The 19,976-nt window shown below is 43.7% G+C and overlaps 1 long non-coding RNA gene across 2 annotated transcripts in view; it reads left to right on the top strand.

Moving 5' to 3' along the window:
- Window positions 1-19,976, top strand: part of LOC125462515 (uncharacterized) — a 227,177-nt gene that overhangs the window by 188,124 nt on the left and 19,077 nt on the right. For both annotated transcript variants that reach the window (XR_009447099.1, XR_009447100.1), the window contains exon 13: window positions 11,391-11,511. This is a non-coding gene — a long non-coding RNA (uncharacterized LOC125462515). The remainder of the gene's footprint in view (window positions 1-11,390; window positions 11,512-19,976) is intronic.

Here is a 19,976-nt window from a genome sequence, read left to right as displayed (position 1 = left end):
ATCTCACGATCTTGTGTAGATTTCTCAGTGCATCTCATAGATGGTATACACTGCTGCCATTGAGCACTGGAGGGAGCAGGCTGCTTTATCCTGGATGGTGTCGAACTTCTTGAGTGCTTTTGCAGCTGCACCCATCTCAGCAAATGGGGAGTATTCCCTCATTCTTCTGACTTGTTCCATGCAGCTGGTAGACAGGCTTGGGGAATCAGGAGGTGAGTTACTTGATGCAGTAATCCGAGCTTTGGACCTGCTGTTGTAGCCACTGCATTTAAATAAAAAGTCCAGATGAATTTCTGTTCAGTGGTAAAACCCAAGATTTTGGTAGTGGACAATTCAGTCATGGTTACACCATTGAATGTCAAGGGACAATTTATGGATTTTCTCTAACTGGATTTTCTCATTACCTGGTATCTGTGTAGTATAAATGCAACTTGCACTTAGCAGCCCAAGCCTAGATATCGTTCTGGCCTTGTTGCATTTGGACATGGACAGGTTCAGTATCTGAGGAGTGGTGAATGATGCTGAATATTCTGCTATCACTGGTGAACATCCCCACTTCTGACCTTATGATGGAGGGAAGATCATTGATAAAGCAGCTGAAGATGGTTAGGCTTAGGACTCTACCCTCTCGACCTCCTGCAGCTGACCTCCAACAACCAAAATGCCTCCCATTAGGAGAGGCGATGACCTGATAGTTTTATTACTAGACTATTAATCCAAACACTCAGGTAAAGTTCTGAGGACCTGGTTCAAATTCCACCATGGCACATAATGGAATTTGAATTGAATGAAAATCTGGAATTAAGAGTCCAATGATGATTGTAAATCCATTGTCAATTGTCGGAAAAACCCATCTGGTTCACTTATGTTCTTTAGGGAAGGAAACTGTGTGGCCTACATGGAACTCCAGATGGGCAATAAAAGCTGGTCTAACCAGCAATGCCCTCTTTCCCATGAAAGAATGGAAAAATATCGTCCTCTGTGCAGATATTATTCCAACCAGTGGTGAGTTTCTGCTGGATTCCCATAGGCTCCAGTTTTGGTAGCGCTGCTTGATGCCACACTTGGTCAAATGTAGCCATCCTTAGCTCACCTCCGGAATTCAACTGTTTTGACAGCGTTTGAACAAAAGCTGTAATGAATTCAGGAACTGATGACGTGGCCGAATTGAGGATCTCGGAAAGGGATCTGAGGGATGTGGCATATCTAGATTTTCAGAAAGAATTTGACAAGTTGTTGCATAAAAAAGTGAACCAGAAGGTTAGATCCAAGGGGATTAAGGGTAGAATATTGGTTTAAATAAAGGACTGGCTAACTGACAGAAAGCTGAGGGTCAGGATAAATGAGTCTTTGTCTGGATGGTGAATTGTTACTAGTGGGGTGCTGCAGGGTTCAGTTCTCTGAGGTCAACTATTTATAACGTAAAAAAATGATACGTAAGCAGAGACAAAATGTAACATAGCAGAATGCATGGATGCTTCTGAAATAGGTGGGAAAACAGCCTGTGATGTGAAATAAAAAACATACACAGCTGAACATTGATAGGCTCGGAGAATGGGCCAGAATCTGGCAGGTGGTTAATGTGGATAAGCGCGAGGCTTGCCTATTTTGTCCAGGAAAAAAAAAGGGTGAAGTATTATTTCAATGGAAGGAAGATTCGAAGTGTGTCAGTGCAGAGTTGTCTGGCCGTCTTTGTGCATGAATAGCCGAAAGTGGGTATGCAGGTACAGCATAGCATAAGGAAGGCAGATGGAACTTTGGCATTTATCACAAAAGGACTGGATCATTAAAGTAACAAAGTGTTTATCCTAATACATTGGGTGTTGGTGAGACCAGAGTGTTGTGTCCAGTTTTGATCCCCTCACTGAGGATAGATGCGTTTGCACTGGAGTCAGTTTGGAGGAGGTTTAACTGATTGATTCCAGGGATGAAAGGGCTGTCATATGAGAAGTGGCTGAGTAGCTTGCGCTTGTACTTGCTGGTGTTTGAAAGAGTGAGGGGGTGGTTCTGATTGAGGTATATAAAATAGTAAAGAGGATTGAAAAGATGGGCATTGAGCACATGTTCTGCATTGTGGGACAGTCTCAAACAAGAAGCTGTAGCTATCAAGTGAGGGATGGAATGTTCAAAATGGAGATGAGGAGAGTGTCGTGAATCTGTGGAATTCATTGCCCCGAATGCAATGGAGGCAGCAACAATCGATCGATTCAAGGAAGAAATAAATATGTTTCTGACGAAAAATAGGGATAAAGGGCAATGGGAGCAGACAGGAGAATGGAGTTGAGATCACGAAAAGATCAGCAACCACGGCTAACAAGATAAGTCAGGAACAGGATGAAAGCAAAAGAAAAAGAATAAAATGTGGTGTAGGTTAGTGGGAAGCCAGAGCATTGGGAAGCCTTTCAAAAACTAGCAGAGGACGACTTAAAAAGCAATCAGCTGGAAGATGATGAAATATAAGGGCAAGCTAGCCGGTAATATTAAAAAAAATTGCAGGAGTTTTTTTAAGCTGCAAAAGGTAAGAGAGAGGCAAGAGTACAAATAAAGAGAACAAAGAAAATTACAGCACAGGAAGAGGCCCTTTGGCCCTCCAAGCCTGCGCCAATCGAGATCCTCTCTCAAAGCTGTCCTCTATTTTCTAAGGGTCTGTGTCCATTTGCTCCCCACCCATCCATGTACCTGTCCAGATATATCTTAAAAGACGCTAACCTGTCTGCGTCTACCATCTCCGCTGGCAACACATTCCAGGCACCCACCACCCTCTGTGTAAAAGATTTTCCACGCATATCTCCCTTAAACCTTGCTCCTCTCACTTTGAACTCATGACCCTTAGTAATTGAGTCCCCCACTCTGGGGAAAAAGCTTCTTGCTATCCACCCTGTCTATACCCCTCATGATTTTGTAGACCTCAATCAGGTCCCCCCCCACAAATCTCCATCTTTCTAATTAAAATAATCCTAATCTACTCCCCCACTCTTCATAGCTAGCACCCTCCATACCAGGCAACGTCCTGGTGAACCTCCTCTGCACCCTGTCCAAAGCGTCCACGTCCTTTTGGTAATGTACACGGTACTCTAAATGTGGCCGAACCAAAGTCTGATACAACTGTAACATGACCTGCCAACTCTTGTACTCAATACACCGTCCGATGAAGGAAAGCATGCCGTATGCCTTCGTGACCACTCTATTGACCTGTGTTGCCACCTTCAGGGAACAATGGACCTGAACACCCATCAATTTTCCCGAGGACTTTTTCATTTACTGTACAGTTCGTCCTTCCAAAATGCAACACCTCGCATTTGCCCAGATTGAACTCCATCTGCCATTTATCTGCCACACTCTGGAATCTATCTCTGTTCTGCTGTAATCTCTGACAGTCCCCTTCTCTATCTGCTACTCCGCCAATCTGAGTGTCATATGGAAACTTGTTGATCAGACCACCTGCACCTTCCTCCAAATCATTTACGTCTGTCACAAACAACAGTGGTCCCAGCACAGAACCTTGTGGAACACCACTGGTCACAGGTCTCCAATTTGAGAAACTCCCTTCTTCTACCACTCTCTGTCTCCTGTTGCCTAGCCAATTTTTTTTATCCATCTAGCTAGCACTCCCTGGACTCCCATACGATTTCACTTTCTCCATCAGCCTGCCATGGGGAACCTTATCAAATGCCTTACTGAAGTCCATGTATATGACATCTACAGCCTTTCCCTAATCAATCAACTTTGTCACGTCCTCAAAGAATTCTATTTAGTTGGTAAGACAGGACCTTCCCTGCACAAACCATGTTGCCTATCCCTGATAAGCCCATTTTCTTCCAAATGGGAATAGATCCTATCCCTCAGTATCTTCTCCAGTAACATCACAACCACTGACATCAGGCTCACCGGTCGATAATTCCCTGGATGATCCTTGCTACCCTTCTTAAACAAGGGGACAACATTAGCAAATCTCCAGTCCTCCGGGACCTCACCCGTGTCTAAGGATGCTGCAAAGATATCTGTTAAGGCCCCGGCCATTTCCTCTCTCGCTTCCCTCAAAAACCTGGGCTAGATCCCATCCGGACCAGGGGACTTGTCCACCTTAATGCCTTTTAGGACACCCAACATTTCCTCCTTCCTTATGTCAACTTGACCTAGATTAAGCAAACATTTATCCCTAACCTCAACATCTGTCATGTCCCTCTCTTTGGTGAATACCGTTACGTAACGCGAGTACTCGTTAAGAATGTCACCCATTTTCTCTGACTCAGTGCATAACTTTTCTTCTTTATCCTTAAGTGGGCCAATCCTTTCTCTAGTTACCCTCTTGCTCTTTATATATGAATAAAAGGCTGTGGGCTTTTCCTTAACCATGTTTGCCAGCAATATCTCATGTCCTCTCTTAGCCCTCTTCATCCCTCTTTTTAGATGTGTTCTACATTCCTGGTATTCTTCCAAAACTTCGTCTGTCTTCAGTTGCTTAGACCTCATGTATGCTTCTTTTTTCCTCTTGGTAGTCTCACAATTTCACCTGTCATCCATCGTTCCCTAATCTTGCCTTTTCTATTCCTCATTTTCACAGGAACATGTCTCTCCTGCATGCTAATCAAACTCTCTTTAAAAGTCTCCCACATATCAAATGTGGATTTACCTTCAAATGGTTTCTCCCAATCTACATTCCCCAGATCCTGCTGAATCTTGGTATAGTTGGCCTTCCCCCAGTTTAGAACTCTTCCTTTAGGACCACTCCCATCCTTGTCCATGAGTATTGTAAAACCTACGGAATTGTGGTCGCTATTTCCAAAGTAGTCCCCTGCTGTAATTTCAACCACCTGGCCAGGTTCATTCCCCAACACCAGGTCCAGTATGGCCCCTTCCCAAGTTGGACGACAGACATACTGCTCTACAAAACCCTCCTGTACACGCCTTACAAATTCTGCTCCGTCTTGACCCCTAACACTGAGTGAATCCCACGCAATGTTAGGAAAATTAAAATGTTCCATCACCACCACCCTGTTTCTCCTACACCTTTCCATTATCTGTTTACATATTTATACCTCTATCTCACGCTCGCTGTTGGGAGGCCTGTAGTATGGCCCCAACATTGTTACTGCATCCTTCCTATTTCTGAGCTCTACCCATATTGCCTCACTGCTTGAGTCCTCCATGGGGCCCTCCTTCAGTACAGCTGTGATATCGTCTCTGACCAGTATTGCAACTGACATTAAAAAGTAGACAATAGATCGCTGGAAAAGGAGGCTGACGAATCAGTGTGAGGAATGAAGAGGAACTGAACAGGTATTTTGTATCAGTCATTGGTGGAAAACACCAGTCGCAGACTAGAACTTTGAGAGTTAGGGGCAGTCGTGAATACAACAGCCATAACTAAAGAAAAGGTGCTGGGGAAGCTGAAAAGTCTGAAGGTGGACCAATCACCCCTGGACTGTACTGTAGAGTTCTGAAGGAGATAGCTAAAGAAATTGTTGAGGCATTAGTGGTGATCTTTCAGGAATCACTGGAGATAGGGAGGATCTCAGGGGTTTGGAAAATGGCTAATGCAACACCCCTGTTTAAGAAAAGAGAGAGACAGAAGAAGGGAAATTATAGGCCAGTTAGCCTGACCTCAATCATTGGTAAGAGTTTGGAGTCCATTATTAAGGATGAGATTGCAGAGACCTTGGAAGTACATGACAAAATCGGGCTGAATCAGCACAGCTTCATCAAGGGGAAGCTATACCTGATAAATCTGTTAGAATTCTTTGAGTAGAAAGTGGTCAAGTTAGACAAAAGGGAGCCGGTGAATGTGATTTGTTTGGATTTCCAGAACGCTGTTGAGAAGGTACCAAATAAGATGAGAGCCCATAGTGTTTGGGCAAGGTACTGCCACAGATAGAGCATTGGCTGACTGGCAGAAGGCAGAGAGTGTCGATGAAGGGGTCTTTTACAGGATGGCAGCTGGTGACGAGTGGAGTCCCGCAGGGATCAGTGTTGGTACTACAACAGTTCACGTAATACATTGATGATATGGACAAAGCAACTGAGACATTGTTGCTAAGTTTACAGTTGACACAGTGACAGATGGAGGGACAGATAGTAGTGAGGAAGTTGCAGAAGGACTTGCATAGGCTAGGAGAGTGGGCAAACAAGTGACAGACAGAATACTGTGTGGGACACTGTGAGGTTATGTGCTTTGGGAGGAAAAACAGAGGCATAGATTATTTTCTAAATGAGAACGGGCATTTGAAGTCTGAAGCACAACTGTCCCGAGTTGCTTTGAGAAGGTAGTAGTCAGTTTCCCAATTGAACTGCGATAGGTGGATACAATGCCACCAGGGAGGGAATTTTGGATTTTGAGCCAGCATTTTATCATCTGAGCCTGAACATTGTCCAGGTCACTCTGCACAAAACAACCCTTTTTACCCCTGGAATTAACATTATGAACATTCTGAAAACCTCTGTTGTAAGCATATCCTGGCTTAATAGACTAAAACTGTACTCTGGTTCAAAATGCTCCTTAGGTTAACATGCAGGTTCAGTTGAACAGTTAGGAATGTAAATGCAATGTTAGCATTCATTTTAAGAGGGCTAGAATACAAGTGCAGGAATGTACTGCTGAGGCTATACATGGCTCCAGTCAGACCCTATTTGGAACATTGTGACCAATTTTTGGCTCCATATCTAAGGAAGGAGTCTGCCACTTCTTTGCCCACTCACCCAGCCTGTCCAAGTCCTTCTGCAGCTTCCCCACTTCCTCAATACTATTTGTCCCTCCATCTGCTGGCATTGGAGGGAGTCCAGAGGAAGTTTTCAAGAATCATTCTGAGTATGACGAGCTTGTCTTACAAGGAGTGGTTCAGGACTCCGGGTCTGTACTCGATGGGGTTTAGAAGGATGAGGGGAGAATGTGGAGAAGCCTGGACAGAGGTGGATGTGAAGAAGATGTTTCCATGAGTAGAAGAGACCTAGATCTTAGGGCACACCCTCAGAGTTGAATGGATGACCCTTTAGAACTGAGATGAGGAATTTCTTCAGCCGGTGGATGGTGAATCTGTGGAATTCATTGTTGCAGAAGGCTGTGGAGGCCAAGTCATTGACTCTGTTGAAGATATGAGTTTTATAGGCTCTTGGTTAGTGAGGGGATCAAGAGTTAGAGGGAGAAGGTGGGTGATTGGATGGTGGAGCAGAGAGTCAGTTGTAATTCCTAACATATTGAGGCTGGGATTTCAGCAAAGGTAATATTGAGGGCAGATGGTTAGATGCTCACTTGTTGGAGATGGTCATTATCTGTCACTTACATGGACTTTTTTTTTAAACTCTGTTGTGGATGTGAGCAACGCTGGCTCGACCAGCATTTATTATCTGTCCCTAGTTGCCCTTAGGAAGGTAGAGGTGAGTGGCCTTCTTGAACTGCTATAAGTACATTTGCTATAGGTAGATACAATGCCAGAAGGGAGGGAATTTTGAATTTCGACCCAGCATGTTATCCGCTGAGCCTGAACATTGTCCAGGTCACTCTGCACAAAACAACCCTGGAATTAACATTATGAACATTCTGAGAACCGCTGTTGTAAGCATATCCGAGCTTAATAGACCTAAACTGTACGCTGTGCTCCACGAGTGGCGTCACCAATGTCTTGTGTAGAAAGATTTTCACTCCTTCCCTCCTTGAAATAAAGATTTGCACCTCACTTACCTTCTAAAATACATACTGTGCATAGAAGCTAAATTTTTGTGCTTCATGTACATGCCGTTTGGAAATCCAAATTACCTACATCTACTGATTTTGCTTTTACTACCCGGTTTGTTGAAAAATTAGAATTCCTTGAAGTAGAAACTCAATTGGATTCACCATATTTTTAAATGTATCCTTTTCATATAACTTGTCAACTCTGCCTGAATATGATATGAATGGTTTGCTGCTGCCTTCTCAATAATAAATTCTAGCAATTTCCCAATGACAAATTTTAGACTGAGTAAATTCGTACTTTCCTGCATTCTGATGGGATCTTTCAAGAATCTAGAAAAGATTACAGCCAATACATCCATTCGGACAGCACGGTGGTTCAGTGGTTAGCACTGCAGCCTCACAGCGCCAGGGGCCAGGTTCAACTCAGGTAGCTGTGGAGTTTGCACATTCTCCCTGTGTCTGCGTGGGTTTCCTCCGTGTGCTCCAATTTCCTCCCACAGTCCAAAGATGTGCAGGCTAGGTGGATCGGCCATGCTAAATTGCCCGTCGTGTTCAGGGGTGTGTGAGTTAGAGGGTTGGGGTGGGATGCTGCAAGGAGCGATGTGGATTTGTTGGGCCGAAGGACCTGTTTCCACACTGTAGGGAACCTAATCTAATCCAATCTCTGCAGTCAATTCTTATATTCCTTCATGTTATCATCTAATTTAGTCTGAAGGGATGCCTGAGAACTTATGAAGTGAGGGAACAGGTTTTATGTCTGTATTAATTGAGGATGAATTGAGTGTGAGTTGGTTGTATAAATATGGGAGCTAGTAATTAGGGGTTGAAGTATATGGAGTATTATTAAAAGAAATAAAGCTCTGATGGTACGATGTTGGGTTGGACTCTTTGCATACCTGGGATCCAAGTCTCAGATCCAGGGAACCTGTTAACTTCGTCTTCTCAGTTTTCCTCAATGTTTCCTTGAGGATTTCCTTCTCCCTTTCGCTCCCTACTTTTCTCCCATTGATTTTTTTTGTATGTTTTCTACTGTGAAATCAGATAGAAAATATTGGTTCAAAGCTTGTGCCATTACCCTCATTTCCCATCATGAATTCCCCAGTCTCACCCTCTCATGAGCCATTATTCACTGTCTTTACTCTTTTCCTTTTGCTACACTTGTGGAAGCCTTTACTGTATTTATATTAATGGCTCCCTCATTATTACTTTGGTCATCTTTTGTTCACATCTGAAATATTTCCAGTTCCACAATTTTCCAATCTTTGTTTCAATTTATACTATCTTTAACTTTCTTAGATAGCAACAGATACCATGGTGCATTCGTGCGGGATAGCCTTTCATTCCAAATTGACAATATTTTTGTTCAGAGTTATGAAATATCCCTTGAAACATCTGCCATTGCTTCTTTATGGCCTTACCTTTTAAAATATTTTCCAAGTTCAACTCTGCCTTTATACTCCTGAATTATCTTAAATAAAAGTTGAAGATATTAAACAGTTTCAGGCCAAATTCTCATCCTCGTCCTTGATGTAAAATTCTACCACTTCCTGATCATTCTTATCCAGAGAATCCTCTACTATGTTATGATTGATGAGGTACATCTCAAAACATTTTACCAGGTCTAAAATATCTTAATCCCTGCTTGGTTCCAGTGGTACAGTTTTAAGACTCCAAATGCATTCTATGAATATATCCTGAGGGGTAGATAACTGCTCTTTACATCAAGGTGCCAATCAACCAAATATGACATCAAGGAGCCGTCGCAAAGCTGCAGTCAGTAAGAATCAGGTGAAAAACCCTCTGCCGGCTGGAACCTTACCATAAAGGAAGTGGTTGTGGTTGTTGGAAGTCAGTTGCCCCAACTCCAAAGCGTCACTGCGGGGGTTACGTAAATTTGTGCCCTGAGCTCAACCATCTTCAACTGTTTCATCAAATGCCATCCCTCCGTCAGAAGGTCATACGTGGGGATGTTCTCAGTTGATTGTGCAATGTTCAGCACCACTCATAGCTCCTCAGATGCTGAAGTAGTCCATATCCACGGAACATAACTAGTTTTGAGCTGAAGAGAAGCAAGTGACAGTTGTGCTGCGCAAGTTACAGGCAATGAACGTCACCATTAAGGAGAATCTAACCATTGCCCCATGACTTCCACTCCTTTACTGCCAATATTCTGAGGCTTATCAGGTTTCCAGAAACTGAATTGGACCGAACTTATAATTATTGTGATGACAAGAGCAGGTCAGAGGTTAAGAATTCTGCAGTGAATAATGAGCCCCCTGTCTACACAAAGCCTGTCCACATCTATCAAGCCCAAGTCAGGAATGTAATCTCCACTGGTCAGGACTGGTGCAGCTCCGTCAACACTCAGGAAGCTTGAATCATATGGACAAAGCAGCCTGTTGGATTGAAAGCACCCACCACCTTCAACATCTGTTCTATCATCACTAATGTATAATTAGTGCCCCATGCAAGTTTCCCTCCAAGCCACACACTATCCTGACTCGGAACTATATCACTGTTCATTAGTAGTCATTGAGTTAAGATTCTGAAGCTTCTTTCTGAACAGCACTGCTCGAAGGACTGCAGTTATTCAAGAAGGCAGCTCACCACCACCTTCTCCAGGGTAATTGGGCTTAGCCAGCAACATCCACATCCTGTGAATAAAAAAAAAAGAATTTTCCAGGCTAGCTGTGCCAATTGGATTCAGTTTATTGTAACATCTTTCTTAGAAGATCCCATTACTTCTTGGTCTATAGACTGTATGCTCTCCTGGACTGTATCTTCTGTCAGGGGATCTATGAATTTGAAACTGTCACAGCTGTGACTTCTTTCCTTTGGTGTTCCTTAGATCTACCCAAACTGATTCTATATTTTGCCTGGGAGCCAGTTAGCTCAGTTGGCTGGTTTGTAATTCAGAGTGATACCAACATCATGGGATCTTACACTGTCTGATGTTACATTGAAGGAGTCTCCTTCTCAACCTCTCTCCTCATCTGAGTGTGGTAACCTTCAATTTAAACCACCTCCAGTTATCTCTTTCGACTGTGAGAGCAGCCCTGTGGTCCCGTCTGGGACTATAGTGACTTTGAATCTCCAAACCAAGATAATTCCTCACCAATGTATTGATCTCATCCTTGACACAATACAGAAAACCAAAAAAATTAAATCCAATGAGATGAATTTTGAATCAGTAATTATACATGGCATAATTTGACAAAAAATGCACTGTTGTTAAAACAATTAGCAATTCAACCAGAAAGGCAACTAATGTGCATCCTGGATCTGTATATCACTTGAAATTATTCAATTGGATAGTTTTAGTATTTGACCACAAGATGGAGAATTCTGTTCAGGTGATGTTGTAGCCAGAAGATAGAAAGATTATGGAAATGTTTGGAGAGATATGGGCCAAGCACAGGCAGGTGGAACTAGTTCAGTTTGGGATTGTGATCAGCATAGACTGGTTAGACCAAAGAATCTGTTTTCATGCTGTATGACTCTATGAAACCCAAGCTTAATTGTCCGAAACTCACATTCAGACAGATCTACCCTTTATCATAATCTTACAGAAAGATAGCCGACTTTATCCCTCAGAATTGCAGACTCTTTAGTTTTACATCCTCAAAGACATTTAGCAGGGATAGCTTGGATTATAGAGTGAGTTGAGTAGATTGGTTCATTATTAATTCTTAACTAAATTTGATTTACTTTACATTTTTAGACAACATCAAGTGAAGATGTGCGTGATTTCACCAAGGTGCTGAAAAATAAGTTCAGATCAAAGAAATACTTGGCCAAACATCCTCGCTTGGGTTATTTACCAGTACAAACAGTTCTAGAAGGTGAGAACCTTGAGACGTAAGTATATTGATGTGAGATTTACTAATGTATCAATGCCCATTTGGGAGTTGACAAATATTGCAGCATTATTCATTCTGCAGCTTTGCAGGAGAGTGAGGTTGTCCATTTGAGCATATTTGAGAAATACACAATACAAAAACAAGGGGGCCTTAACTGATATCATTAGTTCTCTCGCCTTCAAAACAGTGTGATTACTCAGAGAGTGCATCTGCTGAGGACTTGTTGATACTGTCACTTACGTGCAACCTTCCTTGATATTTTTCTCTGTCCTCCAGTTCTGTCTTTAAAAACTACAATCAATTACCCTGTCCTCAAAGGAAAAGAACCTTTGGCTGAACGTAGAACAAAGAACAGTACAGGCCCTTCGGCCCACGATGTTGTGCCGACCTATTATCCCACTCAGATCAAACTACCCTGCATACCCTTCATTTTACTATCCTTCATGTGCCTACCCAAGAGTCGCTTAAAAGTCTCTAAATGTATCTGACTCCACTACCACTGCCAGCAGCGCATTCCACATACCCGCCACCCTCTGTGTAAAGGACCTACCTCTGACATCTCCCCATTCCTTCCTCCAGTCAGCTTAAAATTTCTCTCCCTCGTAATAGTCATTTCTGCCCTGGGAAAAAAATCCTGACTGTCCACTCCAGCTATGCCTCTCATCATCTTGTACACCTCTACCAAGTCACCTCTCATTCTTCTTTGGTCTAATGAAAAAAGTCCTAGCCCCCTCAACCTTTCCTCATAAGACCTGCCGTCCATTCCAGGCAGCATCCTGCTAAATCTCCTCTACACCCTCTCTAAAGCTTTCACATCCTTCCTGTAATGAGGCAACTAGAACTGAACACAATATTCCAAGCTCTGCTCCATCCCCATGAACTACTGCTCTATTCCAAATCCCTTTCCTCTTGCTGCTTTAAATTCACTGCTGTCTTTGGTGTAATTTCATATTTGAATTCACCTGATCAACTTTATAGCCTTGCCACTGTACAATTACAGCTCCTCTCAAAGTTATAAATTTGACATCCTTTATGACTATGACAAAGGCAAGCTGCCCCTACTTCTCCTTTTTGCAGTTTTTGGTCACCTGATCATCCTTCCATACTTGTCCAGCTACGTGGGCCTGTAACTGACAGGCTTCGCACAATTGTCTAATTATATCCAGAGATTAGCAACCGATTGCTTCTGTTCCCATTCCTGCACCTTCATCTGCCTGGACCTCTCCGATTTCTCTTGAAGCTGGTTCCCTTCAGCGACAACATTTATAAATAGTTCCGTTTCCATGTGTACAATGATGATAACCAGCTCTACCTCAGGTGAGACTGGCAATTAACATCTGCTATTGGGTGAGTTGACATTTCTTCTAATTAAATGATAAGAAGATGAAACTATTGGCTGCAATTCATTGCTGTTCCTCATGATAAGCTTTATGTCAGATGGGCATTTAATCAGGCAAAAGGACAAGCTGTTGGGATCCGCTGCTGTTCCCACTTCTGCCCTGAATAAGCATGTGATTTTGCGTTCGGGTTCGAGAAAGCTGCTGAATAGTTGTTTTCTTTTCTGCCCTACCACCAAACTGAAGCTCTTAACTGTGTAATTAACTCCCATGTAAAGGCTCAGCCCATTGCTGCCAGTGTTCAACAAAAGGAGAAGGTAGTCCATGTTCAAAGACACTCAGTGCCTGATTGAGGCTGCTGGTACAGGAAAGAGGGGCCTGCTTTGAGATTGTCTCTGCTCTTGTTGTCGGCTCCCTTACTGCAACTGGGCACTTAAATGAAGCAGCCCTTTGGAAAAGAGGCTGTCTGCTGAATGACCAAGATGCTGTGTGTCAATATTTGATACTGTCCACGATACTCACAAACCTCACTCCCTCACAACCAGTTCCATCCCTTTCCCTGGTAATTGTCTGACGCTGAATCTGATTGCTCATTTTCATTACACTTTCATGGGATATGGCCATCATTAGCAAGGCCAGCGTTTATTGACCTAATTGTCCTTGAACTGAGTGGCTTGCCAGGCCATTTTAGAAGGCCATTAAAAATCTGGCGCATTGCTCTAGGTCTGGAGTCACTTATAGGCCAGCCCATGTAAACATGACAGATTTTATTCCCTAAAGCACATTATTGAATCATAGAATTGACGGTAGTTCTTAGAATTATCATTATTGAGACGAGCTTACATTCCAGGGTATTAGTTAAGTTTAAATTCCACCAGCTGCCATGGTGATATTTGAACAGGGTACCTAAAGCATTAGCCTCAATCTGTGGGTTGAGGATCCAGTAATCTTGCCACCATCTTCACTGCTTTCTCCTGTCCCTATTGGTTGGTAACCACATTGTCACATATGTCCTCAAGATGGGCCTTCAGCTGTAAATCCGCATGATCATAAGTCCACTTATTTCCATCTGCATCACACTGTTTGACTCTGTCCTGTCTCAGCATTTATGCTCCTGAAGCTCTTTTCCAGATAGTGTTGGTGTTCTGTCTCATTTAATGCCTCGGTTTCCTGGTGCGATTGGCATCACTTCCGGTTCTTTTCACAGCGGTTTGTATATCAGGTCCAGCTCATTGTGTTTGTTGATGGAGTTCAGGTTGGAATGGCAGGCCTCCAGGAATTTCCTGACATGTCTCTGCTTGGCTTATGCCATTATGGATATGTTGTCCAAGTTGAATTTATGTCCTGAGATACCAGCCCAGTTCATTCCCACCTCCCTAACCTCTTCTTCCTCTCACCTATCCCCGCCTCCCACCTCAAGCCGCACCTCCATTTCCCACCTACCAACCTCATCCCGCCTCCTTGACTTGTCCATCCTCCCCAGACTGACCTATCCCCTCCCCACCTCCCCACCTGTACTCCCCTCTCCACCTATCTTCTCCTCTATCCATCTTCGGTCCGCCTCCCCCTCTCTCCCTATATATTTCAGAAGCCTCTCCCCATCCCCTTTTCTGATGAAGGGTCTAGGCCCGAAACGTCAGCTTTTGTGCTCCTGAGATGCTTTGTCTATGTGCACTGAGATCACTGAGAACTGGTCGTGCCGCTTCATGGCTGGTTGGTGTTTGTGTATCCTTATTGTCAGTTTTCTTCCAGTTTGGCCGATGTAATGTTTCTTCTCAGTCCTTGCATGGAATTCTGTATATTACATCAGTTTTATTGGTTATGGCTGTGGTGTCCTTTACGTTCGTCACTAACTATCGCAGCATGGTTGTTGGGTGTGGGAGACCCTGATACTGAGTAGCCTTGTCATCTCTGATATACAGTAGGGCGTATAGTGTCATCTTGTGGTCTTTTGCAGAGGTAACGGCTGATTGTGCTTTTTGGATATCCATTCCTTTTAAAAACTCTGTCTGAGTGCTCCTGTTCTGCCTTGCGCAAACCGGGTTGCTGCAATGTGTTGTGGCCTGTTTGAATAATGTCCTGACGCAGCTCCGTGAATGGGTGTTGTGATGGTTGCGTTATACCATTATTCCAGGAAGGGTTGTGGGTTATTGTTCTCTTCTTCTGTGAATTTTATTCCAGTGAGCATGTTGTTTCTGTGTCAGTCGCTTTCTTCTAGTCTCATGCATTTGATAATTTACGTAGAGGATCCATATCCGAACTCTGGGACAATGCTTCCATATTCGCACAAGCTAATGTGAGACATGACAGGGAGTTCCTGGAGGCCTGGCATTCCAACTTGAACTCCGTCAACAAACACATTGCACTGGACCCGATATCCAAACTACTGAGAAACAGAACCAGAAGTGATGCCAACCACCCCAGCAAATAACAAACAGGACAGAACACCAACGCTTCACTGGAGGCGCACTGATGATGTTACCTAGCAGGGTGACGAAACATCTGCACCCAGATACACTGGCTGAGCCAGCAAGTCTACAGCCTCAAAACAAAACAAAGAACAAAGAAAATTACAGCACAGGAACAGGCCCTTCGGCCCTGCGCCGATCGAGATCCTCTGTCTAACCTGTCATCTATTTTCTAAGGGTCTGTGTCCATTTGCTCCCCGCCCATCCATGTACCTGTCCAGATACATCTTAAAAGCTGCTAATGTGTCTACGTCTACCACCTCCGCTGGCAACGCGTTCCAGGCACCCACCACCCTCTACGTAAAGAACTTTCCACGCATCTCTCCCTGAAACTATCCTCCTCTCACTTTGAACTCATGACCCCGAGTAATTGAGTCCCTCACTCTGGGGGAAAAAGTTTCTTGCTATCCAAGTCTACCTCGCGTACAACCTCATCCACAACCCGAGCTACAGATCTTCTCAGAAACGCCAATGCCATTTTCCTGCATATTCGCCTGCCTTGCTGTGTTGAAAGGAATCTGTCAATCTCTGTCTTGAACAGACTCAGTGACAGAACCGCCACAACTCTCGGGGACAGAGAATTTCAAAGACTCACCACCCACTGAGTAAAGAAATTCTTATTTATCTCCTTATCAGCATAAGTGATAGGCCATTTGGGAGCCCGAGTGAGAACCCAAGCCTGAGAAATGGTCGTTTTGAATCTACCCTTTCAAGCCCTCTAAAATATGTAAATTTCAATTAGGTCACCTCATTCTTCTAAAATTTAGAGATTATAGAATTGGACACTTCATATCTCTCCTTTTGAGATAAACTTGCCATCCGGGATGTGAACTTGGGATCTGTTGAACCTTTTTTTCTCTATGGCAAGTATATCTACCTTTGGGTGGGAACAAAGAACAAAGAAAATGACAGCACAGGAACAGGCCCTTTGGCCCTCCAGGCCTGCGCCGATCCAGATCCTCTATCTAAACCTATCACCTATTTTATGTTGAAAGATTGGAGTGACTGGGCCTGTACACACTTGAGTTTAGAAGGATGAGAGGGGATCTCATTTGAGACATACAAGGTTATTAAGGGATTGGACACTCTGGAGGCAGGAAGCATGTTTCCGCTGATGGGTGAGTCCAGAATCAGAGGACACAGTTTAAACATAAGGGGTGGGCCATTTAGAACAGAGTTGAGGAAAAACGTCTTCACCCAGAGAGTGGTGGATATATGGAATGCTCTGCCCCAGAAGGCAGAGGAGGCCAAGTCTCTGGATACTTAAAAGAAAGAGATGGATAGAGCTCTTCAAGATAGTGGAATCAAGTGTTATGGGGTTAAGGCAGAAGCAGGATACTGATTGTGGATGATCAGCCATGATCATAATGAATGGTGATGCTGGCTCAAAGGGCCAAATATTGTCTATTGTCTATTGAACCTCCTCTGCAAAGCATCCACATCCTTTTGGCAATGTGGCAACCGGAACTGTATGCAGTATTCCAAATGTGGTTGAACCGATGTCTTGTACAACTGTAACATGACCTGGCGACTCTTGTACTCAGTACCCCGTCCAATGAATTGAAGCATGTCGTGTGCCTTCTTGACCACTCTCTCGACTTGCTTTGCTACACTCAGGGTACAATGGACCTGAACACCCAGATCTCTCTTTGCATCAGCTTTCCCCAGGGCTGTTCCATTTACCGTACAGTTTGCACTTGAATTGGATTTTCCAAAATGCATCAGCTCGCATTTGCCCGGATTGATCTCCATCTGCCATTTCTCCACCTAACTCTCCAATCTGTCTATATTCTGCATTCTCCAACAGTCCCCTTCGCTATCCACTACTATCTGTTTCGCATCAGTTTTGCACAAAACCAGACTTCTGTTCTGTTTTTGCAAGTGAATTGTTTCAAATTAGTAAATGAAGTGTGAAGCTGGATGAACACAGCAGGCCAAGCAGCATCTCAGGAGCACATTTGGCCTGCTGTGTTCATCCACCTTCACACTTTGTTATCTTGGATTCTCCAGCATCTGCAGTCCCTATTATTTCTGTTTCAAATTAGTTGCTTTCTTTGTAAATCACAAGCATGAATGCACATCAAAGCAGTGGGGAGAGGAGAATGGATTTGAGATGTCATGAAGTCTGAGATTTGTTATAATCCATAAATATTGTCATTATAATTTTTAAAATTCACGAACATGTTATTGATGTTGCTTTCTTGGGCTGCATTTGTTATCCATCCAGAATTACTGTTGAGAAGGTTGTGGAGAATTGGCCTGTTGAATAGCTGCAATGCACGTGGTATGAATATATTAATGAACTACTGAGGACAGGAGATTAATTGCTTTTACTCAGTGGAAATGAAGTAACAGTCATACAGTTCCATGTCAGGATTCTGCTGATTTTGACAGGGAACATGCAGATTCTGGAGCTGCTCTTTAAATATTTTTGGGTGGTAGGGATCACACAATTATCAGGTACTGTGGAAGGAGTTTGATGAATTGGTGCATTGTCTCATTGTAACTCCCCATCTCAAACAACAGTTAATTCTAGATCCATTGTTAATTGTAAATTTTCCGTTCAACCGAAAGAAAAAAACTACTTAAGTATTGAGGGATACAGACCAAAGGCAATATGGAGGGAGGCCACAATTAAGTTATAATCTCATTGGATGGTAGAAAGTGTTTGAAGAGTTGAGTGGCCTACATTTTTCCTATATCCTTACGTAAGAAGGGGGATCAATCAATGGGATGTTTTGACTGCATTGCTGTCAAATATCGATAGTCTTGTTGGAGTCGCACTCATTCAGCTGAGTGAAGATTATTTCATTGACACCCAGATTTATAGTTTATTAGTAGTGGACAGATTTTGAGAAGTCCAAAGTGAGTTACTTGCTGTAGAATCTATTGTCTCTAATCTATGGTTCCAGTCACATTGATGAACATAGATCTGAGAACAGTTCAGCAGAGGAACAGGCCCTTTGGGGCGGCACGGTGGCTCAGTGCTTAGCACTGCAGCCTCACAGCACCAGGGACCCAGGTTCAATTTCAGCGTCGGGCTACTGTCTGTGAGGAGTTTGCACATTCTCCCCATGTCTGCGTGGGTTTACTCCGGGTGCTTCGGTTTCCTCCCACAGTCCAAAGATGTGCAGGTTAGGTGGATCGGCCATGCTAAATGGCCCATAGTGTTTAGGGATGTGTGGTTATAGGGGGATGGGTCTGGGTGGGGTGCTTCAAGGGGCAGTGTGGACTTATTGGGCCAAAGGGCCTGTTTCCACACTGGACGGAATCTAATCTTTAGCATGCAATGTTCTGCCAAACATGATGCCAAATTTAGCTCATTCCTTCTGAATGTCCTTGATCTATATCCCTACATTCCTTGTATATTCATGTACTCATAGAACATAGAACATTACAGCACAGGGCAGGCCCTTCAGCCCTCGATATTGTGCCGACCTGTCATACCAATCTGAAGCCCATCTAACCTCCACTATTCCATGTCCGTCCATATGCTTATCCAATGACGCCTGAAATGCACCCAAAGTTGGCGAATCTACTACTGTTGCAGGCAAAGCGTTCCATTCCCTTACTACTCTCTGAGTAAAGAAACTACACCTGACATCTGTCCTATATCTTTCACCCCTCAATTTAAAGCTATGCCCCCTCGTGCTCGCCGTCACCATCCTAGGAAAAAGGCTCTCCCTAACCACCCTATCTAACCCTCTGATTATTTTATATGTTACAATTAAGTCACCTCTCAACCTTCTTCTCTCTCATGAAAACAGCCTCAAGTCCCTCAGCCTTTCCTCGTAAGACCTTCCCTCCATACCAGGCAACATCCTAGTAAATCTCCTCTGCACCCTTTCCAAAGCTTCCACATCCTTCTTATAATGCAGTGACCAGAACTGTACACAATACTCCAAGTGCGGCCGCACCAGAGTTTTGTGCAGCTTCACCATAACCTCTTGGTTCCAGAACTCGATCCCTCTATTAGTAAAAGCTAAAACATTGTATGCCTTCTTAGCAGCCCTGTCAACCTGGGTGGCAACTTTCAAGGATTGTGTACATGGACACCGAGATCTCTCTGCTCATCTGCACTACTAAGAATCTTACCATTAGCCCTGTACTTTGCCTTCCGGTTACTCCAACGAAAGTGCATCACCTCACACTTGTCTGCATTAAACTCCATTTGCCACTTCTCAGCCCAGCTCTGCAGCTTATCTATGTCTCTCTGCAACCTACAGCATCCTTCGTCACTATCCACAACTCCACCAACATTAGTGTCGTCTGCAAATTTACTAAGCCACCCTTCTACGCCCTCATCCAGGTCATTTATAAAAATGACAAACAGCAGTGGACCCAACACCAACCCTTGCGGTACACCACTAGTAACTGCTCTCCAGGATGAACATTTCCCATCAACGACCACCCTCTGTCTTCTTTCAGCAAGCCAATTTCCGATCCAAACTGCTATATCTCCCACAATTCCATTCCTCCGCATTTTGTACAATAGCCTATTGTGGGGAACCTGATCGAACGCCTTGCTGAAATCCATATACACCACATCAAATGGTTTACTCTCATAAAAGTGTCAGAAACGACCCAATTGTATCTGCTTCCACAGCCACGCCGACAGTGCTTTTCAGACTCCGACCACTCT

The sequence above is a fragment of the Stegostoma tigrinum genome, chromosome 23 (genome assembly GCF_030684315.1).
Source record: "Stegostoma tigrinum isolate sSteTig4 chromosome 23, sSteTig4.hap1, whole genome shotgun sequence".
NCBI classification, from domain to species: Eukaryota; Metazoa; Chordata; class Chondrichthyes; order Orectolobiformes; family Stegostomatidae; genus Stegostoma; species Stegostoma tigrinum.
The sequence above is the reverse complement of the archived record's forward strand: the minus strand, read 5'-3'. Positions and strand labels throughout refer to the sequence as shown.